The 18,712-nt window shown below is 44.2% G+C and overlaps 2 long non-coding RNA genes across 2 annotated transcripts in view; one reads left to right on the top strand and one right to left on the bottom strand.

Annotated features, from left to right (window-relative positions):
• Positions 1–320: 320 nt before the first annotated feature.
• On the top strand, positions 321–4,949 carry LOC109396684 (uncharacterized). The gene is made up of 2 exons (XR_002126889.1): positions 321–455; positions 4,424–4,949. It is a non-coding gene; the product is annotated as an uncharacterized LOC109396684 (long non-coding RNA).
• LOC109396685 (uncharacterized) overlaps positions 4,128–18,712 on the bottom strand; it is a 33,431-nt gene continuing 18,846 nt past the window's right edge. Inside the window, exon 3 of the long non-coding RNA XR_002126890.1 lies at positions 4,128–4,208. This is a non-coding gene — a long non-coding RNA (uncharacterized LOC109396685). The remainder of the gene's footprint in view (positions 4,209–18,712) is intronic.

The raw sequence follows: 18,712 nt of genomic DNA, 5'->3' as shown, positions 1-18,712 counted from the left end.
ATGAACTCTTGAAAGAGATTTAAAGATTCAAATTAATGATGCCCTAGAAGAAGAACGCCTGTGGGGCAGCTCCAAGGCTTCTATGTTATTTTGAACCAACAACCCAAATAGTAAAATCCAAGAGCCCAGCTTATTTTTCTTGTCATACAAAATAAAATAGCTTACAGGCAGACATTCCCTAACTCACAAATAAGCTGTGTTCTAACACTGTGTTTGGAATTTGCTATTTAGAACTCAGGATGTGTTTTTTTTGTCCAGGGAAATCATATGATCGAGTGTGGTTAGAACCCCAGGCCAGGTCACAAAGGGCAACTTAACTAATAAGTAACCATAGTGGAGACGAAGCAGCCCTTTATCATATTGTTTCCAAGCAAAAGCACATTCCAAGTTTCAAGTGGGAATCGTGGAAACACAGCTAGACCACCGCGGTGCCAGCAGGAAGCTGTCCATTCCAGGTAAGAGCAAGGAGGCCCAACAGAACCATGAACGGGGCATGGACTGTAGATGGAGATGGAGCTGGTTTCGAGTCACCTCTGCTAGTTAATAGCCGAGCTAGTTCCTTAACCTCCCTGAGCCTCTGAAAAATGAGATGATTATACCTCCCAGGTAAATTATAGGCACAAGGGAAAACAATGCCTGAAAAGTTATTAGAATGTCAACTATAAGTGAATATATATATATAGTCATGGGACGTGGAGTATAGTGGGGGAATGGAGTCAAGGAAATTGTAATAGATATGTATGATATTGGGGGGGAGTGGGGCGGTGGATTGGGGGAGGGGCGTTGTCACTTCGAGGGGTAAAAAGTATAACTATTGCACTGCATTGTACAGCTGAAACTAATTCTAAAAAATGTGTCTTTCACAGTAAAAAATAATAATTAAAAAAGTTATTAGAGTATCTTGCATATATAACAAGCTATCATTTATTCCTGTAGCTGCTTGGGCGAGGGCAAGGATGAGCTCTGGCAGTTTGGAGGGCTGAGGTGCTCCATTTGGGGATGTGGACTCTGGGGTCGGGGAAGGCTCCTGCCACAGCCTTATGGACAGTAGGCAGTGAGGAGACCCTGGGTTCTTAGCCCCCACCCCTACCCCTAAGGCAGCAGAACTGGCAGCAGCTGCAGTTGCACCCACCCCTGCCTGAGAAGAGCAGGGCACTGGGTGGGGTCCACAGTGGCTAGTCCATGTAACCCTGTTATTGAAAGGGCCGGACCCAGCAGCGTGCAATCATAAAGCAGATTGCCCTCTGCAATCATCTTTCCCCATCCCCTGGGACCATCTCCCGACCTTCCCATCGTGCTTCTGGGCTCTTTCATGTCTTATTTCAATGCCTACAATGTCCCAGCCAGTGTAATAATAACCTCTAAATTGTGTTAGATTTTTTTAGTTTCTGCTCCCTCCTCCCACAAGCTGAGGCTTAGAAGGAGGGATGGGGTGGGGTGGGGGTCCCTGTCATTGGCCTCTTTTCTCTCCCAGCGCAGCCCCCAGTCCCCATACTCACCAACAGGGTTTTGGATCATCGGAGGGCAGACCCACTGGGAGAGAGGATGGGGGAGGAGGCACCACAGCGTGACCTGGCACAGGGTCCTCTGAGTGTCTGATGCACAAGAGGTAGCTGTGTCCCAGGCCTATAGCTCCAGAGTGGACCCTCTTCCCCCTCACACTTACTTGTCTTGAGGTGACAGGGAAGTGCCAGAACCTTCCCCCAGGGATATGGTGCCCGACTGTCCCAGTTTGCCCAAGACTACGAGATTTCCCCAGATACAGAGCTTTCAGTGCTAAAACTGGGACAGTTTCAAGCAAACCAGGAGGAATTAGTCACCTTACCCAGGGAGTGGGCACATCATACAACCCAGCTCCCTCCAAAACAACCCTTTTCTCCTGACTCTTCAGCCTGGTGTGACCAGGGGGCTAGAACTGGCAGGCCAGCTTTCTCCTCTCTTAGCAGGTCCTGCAGAGAGGGTCTAACTCGCTCTCTGAGGCAGATGTTTGGTATTTTCTAAATGGTTCTCTTTGAGACCTCTGCCTAAACTGAAACCTATCCTGAGATATGACCTAGAGGGATTTCCAGGGAGTCCTGAACTGAATGATTTCACTGGGTGCTTACGAACATCTCAGCAGGGATCTTCAAGAGAGAAACTGTGCAGCTTGGTGTAAACTGTGGCCTGGGTTCAAATCGTAGCTCATCCTTTCATTACCTTGTGATGTGTTACCTTGAGCAGGTTAGTTAGCATCTCTGTTCCTCACTTTCCACACATGTGAAGTGGGCTGATGATGGTGCCTACCTCATAGAATTATCCAGAGGATTACAAAAGTGTCTGGGCTTGGTAATTGCACAATAAATGTTAGCCACTGTTAACATTATAGCAAGTTGGGATTGCATAATAAAAACTTTAATAAGTTTCTAATCTGTTGCAGGCATATTCTCTTTAAGTTATTTTCTCAATTTTAAAGTAAATGAATGAGTCGGTGTTGCAAAGACATGAGGGAAAGAGCATACACTCATACACTGCTGGTGGGAGTGCAAATTTATAGTCTCCCAGGGAGGTCATTTAGCAATAAGTTTCAAAAGTCCTAAAAATGCCTTTGACCCAGCAATTCCACTTCTAGGAATTTATCCTGAGGAAATAATTAGAAAACTGGCTAAAGATTAATGTGCAAGGTTGATCATTGCAATATATTTAAAACAGGCAAAGATGGGCCGGCCATGTGGCACATTGGTTAAGAGCTGGCTTGGGACGCCAGAGGGCCCCAGTGTTCTGATCCCACATGAGGGCCAGTGACACTGCCCTCTACAGCTAAGATGGTGAACAACAGTTTGACCTGGAGCTGGGCTTCCATGAGTCGCTGATGGCATAGGCTGCAGTGCACTGCCATGAGCTACCGAGAGTGGATGGCAGCCAGTGTGAGTGGCCGGCAGCTGGCATGAGCTGGCATGAGCTGCCGTGAGCAGCCGTCCAGCAGCCGGTGACCGATTGCCTCACCCGGGAAGAGCGCAATGATAATCCCAACATGGGCCAGTGAAGCGATGTCCTCCACAACGAGACTGAAGAACAAAAGGACAGCAACTTGTCTGTTCCCCTTCCCCCATTCACCAATGCTGTTCCCCTCCCCCAATTCCCCAATAAAATCTTAAAAAAAAAAACACAGGCAAAGATTGGAAACAATCTCAATATCTTAAAATGGGAAGTTGATTAAATTTTTGTTCATATATACAATGGAATACCATGCAATTATTAAAAATGATATCATGGATCCATATTTATTGACATGGGAGAATGTTCATTATATGTATAACATACGCATTTATAGAGTATTACAGTATATCCCAGGATTTTTCTGAGGATAGGGATTATTATAATCTTGCCAAAATAAAAATGCATATATAATTTTGTATCTTGCTTTTTTTTTTTTTTGCTTAACATTATGTAAGAACTATTTTGCACCGTATAACAAAGCTTCTATAAATTTCAATAGTTGGGCCAGCCGGGTGGCTCAGTTGGTTAGAGCATGTGCTCTTAACAACAAAGTTGCCAGTTCGACTCCCGCATGGGATGGTGGGCTGCACCCCCCACAACTAAATTGAAAATGGCAACTGGACTTGGAGCTGAGCTGTGCCCTCCACAACTAAGAATGAAGGACAATGTCTTGACTTGGAGCTGATGGGTTCTGGAAAAATACAGTGTTCCCCTTCCCCAGTTCCCCAACACTGTTCCCTTCCCTAATTCCCCAATAAAATCTTTAAAAAAAAATTTAAATAGCAATAATACCCATCAAGTTTATATTTTATGATTTAGATAATGAATCATTTATTGTTGCAGCAGGTCATTTCAAATAGTTTTTTGTTGGGCATATATTGTTAACATCTTTGTGCATAACACTTTTTTTATTTTTATGAGTATTTCCTTAAGATTAATTCCCAAAAGTCCAATTAGTAGATCAAAGTTTAGGAATGTATGTGTGTTTGAGGAGAATATAAGTATTTTTAAGGCTTTCAATAATACTGCTTTCCAACAAAGTTAGACCAATTCACATCAGACTTGGAGTCAGTGCTTGTCTACTTTATATAGCTTGTCCACTTTTCTCTGCAAAGAAAGGCCATTCCACTGCTCATGTGACACCTTTCATAGTTTATTGTCCCAGCAGGGCAGGTCATCCTCCAGATCTCTGATCCTCCTGTTATGATGAAGCCGGATGGTTCCAGATGAAACTGTGCACCAAATTACCACAGATACAGAAAGGAAGGAAAAGAAGAAAATGTATTTCACAGTAGCCAAACCCTTACACATAGATCACTCTGTGTGGCAGAAGAGTAATTTGCGTATACAATGTGGAACTCAACACAACATTTCAGCAATTTTTAAGTGCATTTGAATTGCTCTTGAGTATGCTTTTATTTCTGATTAATTTTGTATATTTTTTCAGAATAATTGATTATATGAAATTCAAATGGCTTAAGAGAAACATTTCAGTTGAAGCCCAAGACAAAACCTGAAAGAAAAAAGACTAGAAGAAGCTTCAAAATGTCAAGTACTCTCTTATTCTATCTCCACAGAAGCTAAAACGTCTGATGGACTAAAGCATGAAGTTAAGGAAAAGAATCACATAAAAGAATCACAACTAAGAAAATACAAATAATGAAAATGTTAAGGGAGAAAGATTATAAGAATCAGGTCATGCCAAAAGCAGTATTTCATTAAGAGGAAGAAATACAGTTTGAGCATAAATCGGTTGTTTGACCATCCCAATTTAATGAACAAGAGTGAATCACATGCATATATTGAAAAAGATTTGCAGTCTTGATGATTTTGACTACAAAATGCGGACATCAACAAGGACAACAGACTCACAATAGCCCATTACCACAAGGAAATTGAGTAAACAATGTGGGGAAAAAATATAGCCAAAAAAATGTTTTCTTAAAATAAATGTATTATAGCAATGTGTTTAATAGTTAACCACCTAAATGTTATGATTTTTCTGGAATTATGTCGTGTGTGGTATTTGTTAGCTTTTTAAAATTTGTAATTTAAATGTTCTAGAGAAGATTCCAAATCCAGTTTAGCTTAGGTCCATCATCATACCTGACATGTTTTGTAACAAAAATCTTACTACAGCCAAAGTACCTTTGGGAGGGGTTATACATGCCAGAAAACTCTCTCTTCAAAGGTTCTGTAGGTGAAAAAAAATGGGTAGATACACTGAAGCTTTCATTATTCAACATTTAAACATTTACTGAGCATCTACTATATAACACCAGGCATTGGGGACAGAAATGAACAACAGGACACTAGTGAGAGAGATGGATATGAAAACAAGACCAAAACTATCTTTCCAACCTGGCTCCAGGGTTTGCCTCTTTCCCCATCCCTGCATGCCATCTTAGTCAGATATCACATATTGGTCCCCCTAAGTCACAAGAACAGTTGTTGTTCAGTAGATTGGTCCAGGTAATAATCAGACGGCACAGTTTCCTTTGTAATGTTTCCCTCCTCCAGCTCGGAAGGCTGCAGTGGTGGAAGGTGTAGGTGTGGTCATCTCCTCCAGGCACTCCCCCTCTCCTATCTCCCACCCACTAGCCAGAGCTGTTGAAGACAGATGGGGGAAGGAAGGAAAGGGAAAGGAACACAGAGAAAGGAGCAGAAAGGGCGTTCTTTGACTGTTTCAAGAGTGACCTGACTTTGGGGTTCAATAGCTAGCCTTTATTTGGGGCCCTTCTGTGGATTTCTTGGAGAAGCCACAAGAGTTCCTGCTGCCAAGCTTCCAGCTTCAGGTTGCCAGCTAAAATACAGAATGCCCAGCTAAATGTGAAGCTCAGATAAACAATAAATAATGTTTAAGTATATCGCAAATATTGCATGTGACATATTAAAAACTCAACAATTGCTTATCTGAAATTCAAATTTAAATGGCCATTTGTATTTTTATTTGTTAAATCTGGCAACCTTATCTATCCCAACTACAGTTTTCAGTCTGCGGTGGGGGTATGTGTATGTTGGGGGCGTGGGGTGGGGGGATTGCAGCAGCCCTTCAGCCTCCGGTTTGCCAGTGGTCCATCTCTCTGCTGGGTCTCTCTGCCTGCCTCCTCCCAATCCCAGATCAGCCCTCCTGGGTGGGGTCCCTTTCAAGGAGGCTCCAGGCAGTCTCCTCACCTTGTAACCCACATCTGGTCTACGGGAACCATGCACCTTTGCCTCACTGCTCTCTGAGGCAGGGCAGCAGTGGCCCAGTGCAGCTCTGTCCTCTCGGACCAGCCTTTGTGTTTCCCCAAACATTTAAAGGTACAAGGAAAGCTCCCTCTCGAAGCTCTTTTTACTTACCTTAAGCTGTGAGGGAAGCACCTGCCTCCCCTCCCCCACAGAAGGGCGCTGGGGCTGCTGGGAACACAGGCCTTCAGTCAATGGTGTCCATAGAAAATCTCCCGACCTATCTTTCATAGGCTGGAAGTGGGGAAGAGCTAATGCTGACAGAGGAAGTTTCACATTCCCTGAGTTTTTCCAGCATGGGGTCTCTTAGCACCTGGTGTGGATGCGGGCCTTTTTGGCACCGACTATTTTGTTCTCTGTCTTTGAGGCCTCTGCTGAAACTTCTAAATAACAGGAAACGTCCCTTTAAACATCTAGTTATACTCCCTTCGTATGAAAAAGTCCAAATGGGGCACAATGGGAGCTATGGGACAAGCTTATTTAGTTGGATCTAGGGCAATCAGGAAGGGCTTCATGGAGGAGGAGCCCTCCAGCAGGCCCTCACCCAGTGCTGCTCAAGCTTTAAAGTGCTTATGATCCCTTGGCATGGAATTAAAAAGCAGATTCGGCTTCAGTAGATCTGGGATAGGGCCTGAGATTCTGCATTTCCCACAGTTCTCAGATGATGTCCTCACGTGCACTTTGAGCAGGGGGGCTAGACGGACATGGAGGAGGTATTGCCAGGCCCTTGGGGGAAGTGGAAGGGGTGGGCCTTGCATGCAGGGAGCAGCAAGTGTGGATGCAGAGCAGGACTTCAGTTTGAGTCAACACTTATTTTGTGGGTTCAGCTTATAGGTCAGAGGCTAAAAGGGACCAAACCACACTGGTGGGAGGGGGATGGGGAGTTGGCAGTAGGTGAAGTTCCAGAAGAGCCCTGACTATGCCCAGCAAAGCTAGAACAGGAAAAGCAGGCTGAGTGGGTCCCATTTGTGTCAGGTCTTATAAAAAAAAAAAGAAAGAAAGAAAGAAAGAAAGAAAAGAAACGCTTTATGAGCTAGCCTACATAATTGCATTTCACAAAGCCATGTGAGCATTAATTACTCAGTGAATCCGATGGTTTGGCCATAAAGTCCCTGGGAGAGAGGCATTCAAGTCTCACTTTGCACAGCCCAGCTGGCACTGGCTTTCTGCAGTTCACATAACTCTGTCTCTCAGGAGGTCTGAGTCACCTGATGAAGGTTTACTGTCCCATTGTAACATCTAACGGAGGGTCAGCAAGCCCTGTAGCCTAACCTTGACAGTGGGAGGCAGAATATTGGCTCCAAAAAGATATCCACACCCTAATCCCCAGAATTTATGCATGTTACCTCACATGGCAAAAAAGAACTTTACAGATGTGACTAAGGACTTTGAGATGGAGAGATTATCCTGGGTTTTCCAGGTGGGCCCAACCTAATTACATGAACCCTAAAAGTGAAGAACCATAACACCAAGGTTGCTGGTTGGATCCCCACGCTCTCCACAACTAGATTGAAACAACTACTTGACTTGGAGCTGATGGGTCCTGGAAAAACACACTGTTCTCCAATTAAAAAAAAAAAGTGGAGAAACTTTCCCAGCTGTGGCCAGAGGGAGAGATGTGACAATGGAAAAAAAGTCAGAAAGATGGTCTCTGTTAGGAGTCCTGTGCTGGTTCTGAGATGTAGGGGGCTGTGCACAGGAACCAGAGGGAGGCCTGCAGTGGCTAAGGGCAGCTCCAGCCAACTGCCAGCAAGGAAATGCAGACCAGTCCTACACCCTCCTGGAGCTGAGTTCTGCCAACTTCATGAACAAGAAAATAGATCCTCCCCTACAGTCTCCAGAAAGAAACATCACCCTGTGGCCATTTGGAGACCCATGTTGGACTGCTGACCTACAGAACAATGATAACAAATTGTGTTGTTTGAAGCTGCTAAATTTATAGTGATTTGTTTCAGCAGCAACGGAAAACTGATACCCTGCCCAGAATGATTTCCCGCTTCTTTGTGAGAGGAAGGCCTGTGCCTAATGCTAAAAACTAGCTTCCCTAGGTTGTCACACCCAAATGCTGAAAGCTCTCCAGAAGCAGCTGCTGTCTTCTGAGAACAATGAGTTGCTTGTAAGCCTGAGAGAACAGGATGACAAATCCACTGTGCAAACAGCCCTAAGTCTGCTGGGCATGCCCTCTGATGGCAAGTTGGTCCTTAAATACTTGCCTTCTGTCCTGTCTTTATTTTCCATGGCTCCCTGTCTGGCTCCTTTGGCTTTCTAACTTTACCCAGAAAGCATCCCACCACTTCTTACAGGAGAGAAGCGGTGTAGACACAGCATGTGGAGTCACCACGCTCCTGTCTCCGTGGTTTCAGGGAGAGCCCCTGCCCAAACATCTCAATGGCACCTTCGTTAGACTCATGGGGTAGTTAGAGCAGGAAGGGATTTGGAGCTGGTCCAGTCCAACCATATCATTTTACATGGAAGGAGGGAAGGAAGGAAGCTGAGGTCAGCTGCAGAGAATCTGTCTTCAGGGGTGGGCCCAGTCGACAGGATCCCAAGGGATGAAGTGATGTTGAAATTAAGAAGCCAAAGAGAGTTGAGAGCTAAAGGAAACTGGGCCCAGTCAGCCAAGAGGACTTCCCAAGGGCTAACAAAGCCATCAGAGCCCCAGTACGAACTAGGAATCCAAGAGATTGGTGCCTGAGAGGCAAGCAGACAAGATGGGGGAGGGGGGGTGCTGGAACTGTCACACACACACACCCCAGCAAGATACCAAGTGACCAAGGTCACACACCAGATAGACAAAGCTGCCTGGACCTCAAACTGAGTGCATATCATTGTGCCAAAACAGTTGTCAACTTCCATGAGTGGTAAACATGTGTTCAAAGTTACCAAATGTACATACTGTTTCTACATATACAGATTGCCTTCTAAAGGTTGACATCTAAACAAATCAATTAAGATCAACTTATTAATTTTCTGTGTAATTGAGCAAATTTTCCTTCCTTCCTTCCTTCCTTCCTTCCTTCCTTCCTTCCTTCCTTCCTTCCTTAATTCCTTCCTTCCTCCCCTCTCTCTTCATTTAAAACATGCTTTCTAGACTGTTTGTGTGTTAAAATTTCTTAGCATTAAGACAAATGTCTACTTGTCCATTTTTGGCTGACAAAAGAAGGCCTGCTAAGATACTCGCGTCCTCAGAGTTTTGTGCCCTTCGTGGGAGGCCTGATTTCCCCTGTAGCAGAGAGAAAAATGGTGGAGGGGAGGTTGCTTGGGCTTGGAAGCAGAGAAGCCTTGACACTGGGGTTTGATGGGCCCCAAAGGGGGTTCAGCCACATAAACCTTATTGCTCCACCCTGCCTATCGCAGCCCCTTTTAGGAGCCACGCCTAACCCCAAAAGACTATCCTTGGTTGCTGAGCTATTAATTACTTCAACAGTCATTGCTTCTGGGTACAAAGTGTCCTAGGAGAGAGGCTGTTCACGTTAATTCTCATCTGGGCTGGCTCTTGAAACCATGCCCCTGTACCCCAATTCTACTGCAACCTTCCAGCCTGACATACGAAGCAGCCTCTATTGGCCTCTGACCTAGTTCTTCCAGGGTCCATGTTGGATGCTCCTCCTTTGCTCTATAAAGGCATGGAGAATTCCAGACTGAACTTACAGACAGTATCCCCCTCCCCGACCTGGGCTGGAGCTTAAGGACCAGGACAGGAGCCTGGCCTATTAATGAATCCCTCACAGCTTCAGTCCAGTTCCTGCAGGAGATGCAGCAGATGGTGCTTTCCCCAGGGTACTGAGTGCAAACACCTGTTCCCTGGCATAGCAGGCGTCCCGGACTTTCCATCACTAGGGGTCTGGTGAGCCTGGGCTGCCCGTCTTCCCTGAAGAACATTTCATCCCCTGCAAAGCCAGTTTCCGCCTCTCCATGGTGATTAATGCTGAAGTTCTGTTTCACTCTGGGAAATGTCTTTTCATGTAGTGCGTTCAGAGAAAGGACTGCCATCTGCAGTGGATCTGTGCGGAAATGTGGGGAAATTGCCGTGCGTTTATTTATGTGACCCATTGTTAGCTAAGAATATCCAGGTGCTCTAATAATGGAGGTACCAACACAGGAAAAACTGTGGATGGTGGAAAGGATGCTGGCTCAGGATCAGGAAAACAAGCCCCACGGGCCCGAGCTTAGTGGCCTCAGCAACTGTCCTTTAGTTCATTAGCCTCGGTTTCCTCCTCCAGGGAGAAAATGAGCCTACTGGGCCTGGCTCTGCCAACCTCAAAGGGATGGCATGGGAACCCACTAAGAGGGTGTATGTGTGTCCCACATTCTCTCAGGCCCCAGCAGCCAGGATGACAGACGAATCCATGTTAACAGATGTCACAGCTCACGCCTCCCTCTGGCTGACACAGGGCCTCCAGCTCTCCCTACATTAGATTCACCAGAGATATTTTGGGGAGCTCCTGGAGGTCTCAGGAGAACCCCCACATAAGCTTCTCAAGTGCCAGGGAGGCCCTATTTACAGCTATCCATACCCCCCAGGGAAGCAGAATTTCACGGCTTTCAAAGCTGCAAATCCAAGAGATGTCCAAATGTCCCCTCTCAGACACCCACCCCCCACTTCCAGCAGAATGGCACCTGGAGGCTGGGAGTGCCATGAACACATCAGATATGCCCAGGAATCAAGGAATGCCTGAGCATCAGGTTAGGCTCAGGGGAACATCACTACACAGAAGGGTGGGGAGCAGCGCCACGCTCTGGGCTGAGGTCTTAAACACATTTCCACTGAATCCACACGGCTGCCCAGAGGAGGATATTGTCTCCTTCCTCAATTTACCAAGGTCACTTGGCTAATAGTAGTGGCTGGGAAAGCCACGTGGTGAACATTTGTCATTTTGGCTCCTTGGCATCCAGATATACTTAGTCTATGCTTTCTTCTAGAAATTTCGTAGTTTTCAATCTTATATTTAGGTCCAATTAGACTTGATTGTATAGGATAAAAGGTAAGAAGCAAGGCTCTTTTCCTTTGCACATGGGTGTTCCATTGCGGACACACTTGCTATTTGGGAAGAACGTCCAGACACGTGGGAGGAGGGTTCCACCACCCACGATGGAAGCTAAGCTGAAGGAGAAGATATTCCGTCTTCCCAGTCTCTGTACTTTGACCCTTGAGGGAAACAAGCGAAGGTACAAGGTCACTTAGGAATAATATGTGGTGGCCCTGAAGTGCAGTGACAAGTTGGCACCTCCTAAGGCAGCCTCCTTTGGGTCCTGCCCCAGCCAGGGCCTCCTGCTACCCAGTGATTCTATGACCTAACCACTGCTCTGCACATAAATTCCTCTTCAGCTTGCATTAACCAGAAATAGTTTCTCTTTGCAACCAAACCTCCAGCTGCTATCAGGCAGAATTCAAATCCAGGTATCTCTTCCTGAAAAACCCGTTTGCTTTCTAAAATACCATTCATGGTACACTGTTAAAGTTTATATACATATAAGACATAATTATTATTACAATGCATTAAATAGGATCATAATTTCTTGAAATAAGTGGTAGGGTGGTAGTAATTCTGGAAGAAAGCAAGCTCAAACCATCAAGGTCCAATGCAATGCTCTAAATCTCCACATTTAAGAAAGGTTTGAAAGGAAAAGAGGTACTCAAGTCAGGATACAACCGTGTAAATAGGAAGCATCCAGCTGAGTAATGGGATTCTACCTGTTTTCCAAGTATTTCAGTTCAGTTGTGATTTTTAAAAATTTTCTATATGGTTTGTGTATGGTCATAGTCATGGACCCTAGAATTTTAAAGCCAGGAAAGACCTTAAGAATCACCTAACATACTTGTTTCATTTCATAGATAAGGAAACAGGTGACCAGTTAGGTTAAAAGACTTGTCTCACATCCCATACCAATGTAGTGACAGAACCAGGACTAGAGGGAGATTTTCTCTCCACATTGACACATTGCTGCATGGGAAAGGATGATGAAAATAGAACAAAACTTCAGAGGGAACCCTTCTTACACAGTGGGAAACTAGATTATTTGTTTATCTAAGCAATCAAATTACACATGTACTCCAGTCTTCTTGTCTATGTGAAGTCCCAGGTTCATTCCCAAAATTGTGCCCCTGAGAGGTCCCCGCTTTTTCCTCTGTTCCCACTAAGGAACAATCCAGGTGAACCTCACCACTCACAGTCCCCTAGCATGTCCAGAAGCCCATACACAAATGAACGTAACATTTCAGAGAGCCAGGGTGTATCTGAAGCTCATCTCCAAAGTGTATGCTTTCCTGCAGCTTTCACAGGCTTTCTACCTGCGGGGAGTGCTGTGCTTGGGTGCTATCTTGGTGCTGTGGTGCTGCTGTGTAACCTTATAGGCAATCATTCAGACAAGCTCCTAGGCAAAAAGGATGCTGAAGAAATGCAACAGAAGATGGCCGGCCGAGTGGCTCAGTTGGTTAAGAGCTCGCTCAAGCATTTGAGCTCTGAGCAACAGCGGTTTGATGTCTGGCCCAAGCTCAGCTGCCGCTAAGCTGCCTAAGTAGGTACCAGGATGGCTCAGCTTAAAAAAAAAAAAAGAAAAAAGAAAAGAAATGCAACAGAAGATCCAAGGCTCTTGAAGTGAGCAGACACCCTAGACACTCCTGGCCCAGCTCCCCTCCATGGAGGAGCCATCTCTCCACCATGCCTTCCCCAAGCCCACCCACAGGGCGCCATGCACAGCAAACCTTAGGAAGAACAAGGGCACGAGTTTGTAATGATGTGAAAAGTTCCCCAAGATTTATTAGAAATGAAGAAAGCAACTGTGATAATTTGATGATGTTTGCATAAGAAACAAACACAGATAATTTGGCAAAATATACACAGGCAACTTCTGAAAACAGACACGTAAAACTGTTAGCAGTGCTTACTTCTGAGGAATGGGATTGGAATAACAAGGAGGGAGGCTCTGTAATGTTTACATTAACAACAAAAACTATGAGCACGTGTTACCTTCATAATAAAAAATAGAAACTAATTCTTTTTAAATCCAATTTCCAGGGCTTTACCCCCTGATCTGGGGTCGGTGGGCTTAGAAACATGTATTGTAATAAATTCTTCAAATGATTCTAATATACAGCCAGCGTTGAGAACCAATGGCTTAAGGCATTAGGAGTCCCCGTTAATGCATGAATTAGCCTATCAGATAGCTTCTGAGGGAAAAGGGTGCTGACAGAATTCAACAGAAGAGCTACGTGGTGTTTCATGGGACAGAAGTGAGTTACTCAAGTAGGGCGCCACAGAGAGCAGCCAGAGGGTATAGGGTTGGTGCCTGCATTTGTCAGCTCAGGCTGCCATAATGAAATCTCACAGACTGCTTGGCTTAAACAACAGAAATTTATTTTCTCACAGTTCTGGAAGCTGGAAGCCCAAGATCAAGGTCCGGCAGGGTTCAGTTTCTGGTGAGAGCTCTCTTCTTCACTTGCCGATGGCCACTTTGGCCTGGCCTTTCCCCTGAGTGTCCGTGGAGAGAGAGAGAGTCTATAGGACCAGGGCCTCAATCTTATGGCCTCATTTTGCCTTAATTAACCTCCTTAGAGGCCCCATCTCCAAATACAGTCACATGGGGGATTAGGGATTCAACACATGAATTGGGGATGGGCACCAACATTTAGTCCATAACATGCCTAAGACGTGGAGAAGAGAAAAAGGGAGAAAGGCCAACCCACAGCGTCAGCCTCCAAGGCCTCACTGTCCTCAGAGCTGGCCTTGTTGGCATCTGTCTTCTGTTCTCCCCACCACCAAGCAAGGACTTGTAACTTAGGAACCCACAGGCAATTAGGATACTTGTTTTATTTGGAAGCTCCCAAATTATGTTTAAAAATAACTCTGGATTTCTTACAACATGCAGGTTGAAGAAAAACATCTGGGATGAAATAAACCCACAGTCCATTCACATAGACCAAAAGAGAAAGGAAAAAAACCCACTCCAAATTATGCTATTCTTAATGATGCCAGGAAAAACATGAATGAGGGGAGAGGGGAAAGGAACAAACTTCTCAATGATTGTAAGGGAAGGTGGAAGAAACCAGAGTGTGGGTGGGATTGGAGCACTTTGCTCTCACATTATGGAAAGAAAGAAGTTTCATTTCAGTAATTTTGAATCTTTCTCAAAAAAGGAATTTTTATGTATGATTCTAAATTATAGACTTGAGTGAACTCTGAGGAATGTCACACAAGATCAGTATCTAAATTCCTCTTCTCCCCATAAACCTGGCTAAGGAGTCTGTGTCCTACACCCTACTTATATGGGCTGTCTTCTAAGAGTAAGTGTGTTTCTGGCAGACACCACTCTCAACAACAGTATTGTTGTGATGTTAAAATAAAATATACGATTTCTGACAATTAAGTTTGCGAACTTGTAACAATGTTGCTAACCTTTCTTTGATATCAGAGGGATTATTCATTGTAAATTTGTACCAACTGGACAAACAGTTAACCAAGTTTACCATTTGGAAGTGCTGAAAAGGCTGCATGAAAAAGTTAGATGACCTGACATTTCCGCCAATAATTCATGGTTCTTACCTCATGACAATGCACCAGCTCACACGGCATTGTCTGGGAGGAAGTTTTTAGCCAGTAAACAAATAACTGTATTGGAACACCCTCCCTACTCACCTGATCTGGCCCCCAATGACTTCTTTCTTTACCGGAAGATAAAGGAAATACTGAAAGGAAGACATTTTGAGGACATTCAGGACATCAAGGGCAATATGACAACAGCTCTGATGGCCATTCCAGAAAAAGAGTTCTAAAATTGCTTTGAAGGGTGGACTAGGCACTGGCATGGGTGCATAGCTTCCCAAGGGGAGTGCTTTGAAGGTAACCATAGTGATATTCAGCAAAGAGGTATGTAGCACTTTTTCTAGGATGAGTTTGCGAACTTAATTGTCAGACTTTGTATATTTGGTATTTGTCCCTGGTTCCTGGCACAAGAGCTTCTATTGGGTCTTCAGAAAAGTCATGAAGTATTTTGTCTATGTTTTTCAAAGGTCATTTATTTATATAAAGAACAAAGATCAATCAATGATATATTGCCCGTTTTGTTCAATAACATTTTACCATCTTTTAGTGAGATTCATAATTCCTCATTCATAGAGAGACCTGTCTTTATTTGCGAAAAACTGAACAAGGTGCTGATTTACAGCCACATCCAAATTGAACATTATACCACACAAGGAGTTTTGAAAAGAGCGAAACAAGTGGAAGTCTGATGGCGCAAGGTCAGGCGAGTATGGTGGGTAGGGCAACACATCTCATCCAAGCCCCAATAATTTTTGGCAGGTGATCAAACTTGTGTGTGGTCTTGTGTTGTCATGATGGAACACAACTCTTTTACAATTATCAAACTCTGGATGTTTCTGGATGATGGATTTGTTCAAACTGTCCAATTGCCGACAGTACACATTCGAATTGATTGTTTAGTTCCTTGGTAGGAGCTCGAAAAACATAACACCTTTAAAATCCCACCACACTGAGAGCATAACGTTCCTCTGATGAATGTCTGCTTTCGATGTCATTTGAGGCGAATCATCATGTCGGGACCAAGACGGTTTGTGCACCACATTGTTGTAAACAATCCACTTCTCATCACCAGTTATCAGTCGCTTCAAAAAAGGATCATTTTCCTCACGTTTAATGAGCATATTGCAGAAGTTTATATGCGCCATCAAATGAACTTCTTGGAGTTCATGAGGAACCCAAATATGAAGCTTGCTTACGTATCCCAGCTTCTTCAGGTGGTTGTGAACGCTTGAATGATGGATTTTCAATGTTTCTGCAATCTCTCGTGTCATGTAACGTGGGTTTGACTCAATCAATGCCTTTATTTTGTCGTCATCAGCCTCGGTGGGCCTCTCTGACCGAGGAGCATCATTGAGATCAAAATCACCAGCAAGGAACTTTGCGAACCATCATTGGCACTGACATTCTTGTAGTGCATTGTCACCGTAAACTTCATGCAACTTTTCACAAGCTTGACGTGCGTTCTTCCCTTTATGAAAGTAAAACAGTAAAATATGGCAAAAATGCACAGTTTGGTCTTTCATCTTCAACTTGTTGTAAAATCTCCAAAACTCAACCAAATTGCTCAACTTTTTTTTTAGAACGAAGCTAGAACTATCAGCTGTCAAATGACATAGCAATAACATAGATGCGAATGACTCTAGTAACTTCCAAAAACGAACTACTGCTATCTGTTGCAAACATATGTCATGACTTTTCCAAAGACCCAATATAATCCTTGGGATGTCCTGAATGATGAGGGTGACTTTGGTATACTACTGAGATGACTCTTGACTGAAGGGCTCCCAAACAGAAAGATTCAGGATCCAGGGCATCAAAGACTAAGCATGTGATTAGCGGTTTGGAGCTTTCAGCCCCACCCCTGGACCTCTGGGGAGGGGAAGAGGGTGCGAGATTAAGTTAATCACCAACGGTCAATGATATAGTCAATAACACCTACATAATGAAACCTTCATAAGAACCCCTACACCACAAGACTGGAGAGCTCTTGGGCTGGTGAGCACATCAAGGTGCTGGGAAGCTCCATGCCCCACATCATGTCTTATCCTAGGCATCTCTTGCATTTGGCTGTTCCAGAGTTATAACATTTAGAATAAACCAGTAATAGCAAGTGAATTGTTTTCCTGAGTTCTGTGAGCCATTGTAGCAAATTTATCAAACCCAAGAAGGGGGTCGTGTGAACTCCCTTTTTCTAGCCAGTCAGTCAGAAGAAGTAAGGAGGGTGGTGACTTGTAACTGGTGTCTGAAGTGGGGTATCATCTTGTTGGGTTGAGCCCTTCACCTGTGCGTCTGACGCTAACTTCAGGGAGTCACTGTTAGACTGTCTAACAAGCTAATTAAAAGTCTACTTCAAATACCTGCAAAGCAGGAACACCTAAAAACCAGATTTTTGAAATAATTTTGAATTTGAAGTTTCTAAGAATGTGTGAAAGGAATCACAGTTGGAAAAATCAGAATGCTGTTGGACTTCCTTACAATTATGTTTATGTCCTAAACAGAAGGGTGAAAAAAGGGGCTTTATCCTCACTTTTCTCTCCTTTTTGGGGGGCAGGAGCAAGAGGGAAATCTTTTCTAGAAGCCCTCAAAAATTTTCCCACTGGCTAGGCCTGGGTCATAGACACACCACAGTCTATTTACTGGCAAAGGGAAACAGAATTGCATTAATTGTCTTAGAACAATCACAACTTACAGGCTGGAAAAATTTCCACACCATAAAGTTGGGTTCTGTTAGCAAGAAGAAGAAGACAGCAGCTGCTGAGTAGGTAATCAGTGGAGCTATCACAACCATTTAGAGCACTCCAAAATCATGGGGAAGCTAGTAAAATATAGACTATTCATTTATCAAATGATTACCTTGGGTTAGGGTTTATTAACTATGATATTTAAAGAGACTATTAATTGACTGTCATGGAGATTTGAATCCATGAGATAGTATTGTTCGTTCTAATCAAAGCTTACCCTTGATCCTGCCCCATCTCTATTTCTCTCGGTTTCTTTAATCAACTGAGCTCCTTGTGACCTGTCTTCACTCTATTTCTACTTCCCACTCCCTCTTCAACTCACTGTCATCTGCCTTCAACCCCCACCTCTTCCTTGAAACTGTCTGGCAAAGGTCATGAATGAATATTAAACCCCCAATCTCTGACATACTTTTCCACTCACAGCTCACTCAGCTCTGTGGCACATTGCACAGTCAACCTCTCTGGCAGTCCTAAGTCTCCTCCCTTGGGGCCTGTGACCCTACTCTCTCCTCATCCAAACTACTCTACTACAGGGGCCTATTCCCAAATGTTGGGGCTTACTCCCTAGAATGCTGTGCTTTACTTCTCTTTTCTCTCTGAATATTGTCCCTAGGACCTGTGTTACCATCTCAAATCTCTAATCCCAGTGCATGCTGGTGACCTGAGCTGCAGACCTGTATGTTTAATTGACTTCTGGATAGTTCTACCTAAAATCTCACAGGTTGAGTTCAATTTCTTCTAAACTGGAGTCATCATCATCTCTTTAAAGTCTACTCCCTTTCATCTTGTGCTCCTCGTCTTGATGACTGGCACTATTATCCATCCAGCCACTTGGCCAAACCAGAGACCTGGGTCCAATCTGGGTCATATAATAAATGATTGACTCATCTTGTTTCTACTTACTTATGATCTCTGTTCTCCTTTATATCCACAATTTCTATCCTGGATTAAACACTTATCATAATCCTTTGGGTTATTATGAGGGTATGAAAGTAGTCTCCCCACCTTTATGCTTCCCCTACCCCCCAGCCTATGCCCCACTATCATCATAGTGGTCTTTATAAAATATGCAGATAATCACATCTCCTTCTATGGCTCTTCTCTGCTGCTGACACGGAGTTCATGGCAGACAAACACAGAGGGCCACTATCCATCCTTACTCCTGTCCTTTCTTCTTCTTGGCTTATGCTCTCTCTCCATGCTGGCTGCTGACATCACGTTGTT

The sequence above is a fragment of the Hipposideros armiger genome, unplaced genomic scaffold (assembly GCF_001890085.2).
Source record: "Hipposideros armiger isolate ML-2016 unplaced genomic scaffold, ASM189008v1 scaffold_533, whole genome shotgun sequence".
Taxonomy (NCBI): domain Eukaryota; kingdom Metazoa; phylum Chordata; class Mammalia; order Chiroptera; family Hipposideridae; genus Hipposideros; species Hipposideros armiger.
Note: the sequence above shows the minus strand (reverse complement) of the source record. Positions and strands in the feature narration are given on the sequence as shown.